Consider the following 4,670-nt stretch of genomic DNA (forward strand, 5'->3'; position numbering starts at 1 on the left):
CCACAGTTGAGCGAAATCATATGGCTTTGAACTTTCTCTGTCTGGCGTATTTTGCTTAGCATCATGTTCTCAAGGTCAATCCATGTTGTCATAAATGGCAGTATTTCATCTTTTCTTATGGCTGAGTAGTATTTCATTGTGTAATTTTTTGTAAAGAGCCATTTGGGGAAGCATTGTGATAATGCAGGCACTACTAAACTTACCCTGGCTCGAACTAGGGTAGAAGTGATGAGGGTGGTAAAGATGTAGAAGTTCAGGATACACGTTAGCTGTAGAGTTCAAAGGACTCGCTAGAATTTTAGAAGTGGTATGGTAAAAAAAAATCAAGCAGTTAATTATAATTTGTCTTTAATAGCTTGTTAAATAATCACTGAGATGAGGCAAAAAGCTTGGGAGTGTTAACGGTGTCCTCACTAGGGCCATGCTGAGTTTGAGTTGTCCTGCAGACCCCCTCATGAGGGTGTCAAGTAATCCTTGGGTGTATGGTGCTGGCGTGCAGGAGAGATGGCAGAGCTGAACACAGATTTGTGCTTGAAACCTCTTCAGAGGTCCTAGAGCCAAATCCTTGGTCTTCCCAGTTTGAGGGTTGAGTAGAGTAGAAGGAACCAGAAAAGGAGGGTGAGAAGCACCAGCTGATGAAAATGGGGGTGTGCAGCACCGTGGTAAACAAAGAACAGTATGTCTCTGCATGTGTTCCAAGCATAGGTGTCTGCAACTACAGAAGAGGCTTGTTTGCCATCCTGACCTGCCCACTGAATGCCATGGTTTTAAATAGTATGTCTAGATGAACTAGTACTGAGACTGACAAAACCATTTACTTTAAGTGTCCAAGGCCTCGCCTAGCTAATTTTTCGTCTTCAGTAAACATTGGATTAAAAAGCTTTTTGAGTAAGAGCTTTCAAAAGTAGCCTGTTTCCTCATCACGACTTCTTGAGGTTTGAGGATGGAGGCATGTTTGCTGTGGCCGTCAGCACTTCCCTTATTTTGGTCCAGCTCTCTGAACACCACACAGAGTACCACCGTGATTACAGATCTCTCATGCAAATGCAGGTGCTGATGGATAAAACACCAATACCAATACAGCAATTCTCCCATCCAAGTACTAACCAGGCCCGACCCTGCTTAGGTTACAAGATCGGGCGCGTTCAGGGTGGTATGGCCGTAGACCCAATACAGCAATTCTATTTGGTAAGAGAATTATTGAGAAAGGAAATTCCTTGATACTTTAGGTTCTATGAAACTATATAGATATTTATATAGTGTATTTACACATTTTCTGAATATTTTCTTTGGTTCTGTGCAATTCTTGTCTGTTATTTATGCATAATTATTATAGCTTAGTGCTAAAGATGCTTTCTAGAAAATATTCCTGCCTTCCTTCAAGAAGGTACACTGGAATATCATGTTCCCTAATATTTTAATGTCATTACTGGCACACTGGATTAGTCATAGCCACTAGAGTGACTTTTCTAAAACACATACTCAATCAAGTTCTCATGATTAAAGCTCTTCTCTTGTCTCTCCATTGCCTATGGAAAGTCCCAACGAGATTTCATATGTGTGAATGAAGTCTTTCCTGACTTGGTCACTGGCTCTTCTTGCAATCTCTCCTATGACCAGACAACCTCATATCCTATCTTATAGTCATGAACATACTATGCTGCCATCCATGATTACTCAACGATACAAAAGCTCCATTCATTTCATACCCTAACCCCTTTTCTCCTCATGCGTGGGATGGCTTTCCCTTTTCTCAGCAACCCAAACCCCAGATGATACCCAATGTTATATTTTTTGCTCTTCAATCTACCACTCATACCATGTTTAACTCTGTCTTCTCAAAACCTTGGACAGGTCCTGGCCCCTATTATGCACTTCAGTATACAGGGTACGTGTTAACATTGAAATAAACTGGAACACTGAAGTGATTAAACCTCCTTCCTCCTAAGATGAATCTGCCCCTCCGTCCATCCCCACTGTGTCCCTACATAAACTGCAGAGTACGTCCAATGTCCAATTACACAGCTATATTCTCTGTCAGTCAAAAGCTCCTTTAAGAATTTTGTTTAATACTAATATCTTCTGTACCTACAGTGGTACCTGAAGTAATGTATCATGACACAAAATAAAAAAATCGTTACACAAGCCGACAATTTGGCAGGGCCATCAGAATCAGAAGTGAAACATGCAAAGGCTTTTTGCCTACATCTAACAAATACGTGACTGAAAATATTCTATCTGGGACCACCTTTGTAATATTATCTTTTCTATTTGGCAAAATAGTAACGATAAGAGGCTATCACAATGCTAAGTTAATTTATTATTTATTTATCACAGACTTTATTGTTCACTTTTTATGTAGAAGATGTGGTCTCTGAATCCAAAGAGATTATCACTCCAAGTACGGGATGTGGGCACAAAAAGTCTCCAGACAGAGGCCATGTCATAAATGCTCTTTAAGGGCTAAAAAAGTTTGTAGGAAGTAAATAAAACTGTCTTACTCTGGGTGGACAAAAAAAGGTTCAATAAAATGTGTCCTCTGAGCTTGACATGGAAAGGATGGTGAGAGTTTCAAAGACACAGCACAATGTGGAAAGCCCTGCAGGAGGGGGGAAATCTAGCACTAGCTATAACATAGAAGAAGAAAATTAGAACTTGAAAAGAGAACATTGTCACCAATAGCATTGAGATGGTTCTAAACCATAGACTGAGGATAAATCACTGACTTACAAACACATACACAAGCTCCACACATGAGGATTTTAGGTCGGGGAGCTTGGGTAGTGCCAATGATATATCTCTTTAAAAAGTTTCCCAGGTGCTTCTGAAGCCAGTCCTTGGCAGAGGACAGGAGAGGCAAATGCAGTGGAGTCAACTCTTAAAGATTTAGGATTTAAAATTCAGAGTCTGCATTATTCCACAAGCCTAAAATCTGTTTAGAGAGATTGGAGACTACAGGACAAACTCACCATGCTTTAGAGGAAGTTCCAAATGAGAGACATAGGCTAAGTGTGCTACGGATATTTGTAGGAGAGCTGGCTCAGTTGGAGCAGACTCATGAGAAGGTCATCCCTGGGCACTGAACATTCAGTGTGGAATGGCTGCTGTTTGGCCATGACTGAGCCACCTCTTCTTCCCAGCCCCTTCTAGACATAGTTGAGCACGAGAGTTTTTCTCGCTGGGCCAGATTGAACTGCAGACTCCTTCTCAACACAGGACTGACCAACGACAATTGATGAGAGCTGGCCTGCCATGTAAAATCCTTTGTCATCTGTGATATAGATAAATGGGAAGGAAAGCAAAACGTATTTCAGGCAGAAGCAAGACATGGAAGCCAAAGTGGAGATAATAAAGTCCAAAGAATATTCAGGCTAAAATGCAGAAATCACATAGGAGAGAAATAGGAGAAAAGTTTAGAATGGTAAGTTCAGATTCTCAAGGGCTGTCACATTGCCTGGAACATTTCTATGCTGCCTTCTGATTACTAGCTTGTTATGATCCAGTTGCATATTTGTATAATGCTCTGTATGCAAACTCATCTCCATTCTTCATTTTCTAAACTATAATAGAAGCTGTGGGTAAAGAAAAAATGTACTATCTTCTTTATCCTTCAACCTCTTTCTTCTGCATTATATATCTTCTTATAATGATGCCACTTACCAATTCAGTGTCTCTAGACATCTTCTCCTTCCCTAAGCCTTTCCCCAAACCCATCAAAAAGTTCTCTGGCCAAATGTAAGGGTAACTCACACTAGAATGTAAATGACTGATATGATTTACAGCATTAATATTCTCTGTTTAAGGTCACTGGCCCTTTTAAGTGACCCTTTTAAGGGAGCCAGAAGCCTTAAACTAAGCCGCTTCTCAACTATAACACTAGTGCATTTTGAACCAAGTAAGTTTGGGGGGGGGTGGGCAGTGCCCTATACATTGTACAATGTTTAGCAGCATCCTCAACACTCTACCCACTAGACATCAGTAGCAGTGCCAACCATGAAGTCATGACAATGAAAAATGTCTCCATATATTGCCAAATGCCACCTGGGGCACAAAATCATCCCTGCTGAGCTAAAAGTAGACGTTATAATGTGAAATTTCTTATATTTGGATACTCCTGAAATCTCTTTACTAGGCAACTAATGAAGCTGAGCCAGACTACATAAGACTACATAGTCTTGTTGGCTTTCAAATTAGCAACAGCCAAGAAAGCTTTAAAAAACAACCATTTTCTTTTCCAAGGGTTTCTTTCTATCAATTCAATAGAAACACACCTAAACTGACATTTGTACTGACATTCCATATATTATCATTGGGTTAACATTTGTGGAGACCAGTTTTGCAAAACACTGTGATAAAAGAAGTTTTGTGTAAATAAAGACAAAGAGGGTTTCAGGCAAAGCATGAGGACTTTGCCAGTATCTCCCATGAGCCGTAAGTGGTCTGACACTCTGATCTGGCTAATAAGAAATATAGTTCAACACATGTTTGGGAAGTATTTCCTGTGCTTTTGAACATTAGATAATATACTGGTTGCTTTTCAAGAAATGCTAGTAGATATACTCAAAGAACTTTTGTTTTTACTTCCTACCATTTTCTTTTTATATTTTTAAGAGCTCAACACACGTTACCAAATGTTAATTAGTGGAATGAGATGTGTCAGAGGTAAATAA

Source organism: Artibeus jamaicensis, unplaced genomic scaffold, assembly GCF_021234435.1.
Source record: "Artibeus jamaicensis isolate MK-2021 breed Jamaican fruit bat unplaced genomic scaffold, CSHL_Jam_final contig_415, whole genome shotgun sequence".
NCBI lineage: Eukaryota > Metazoa > Chordata > Mammalia > Chiroptera > Phyllostomidae > Artibeus > Artibeus jamaicensis.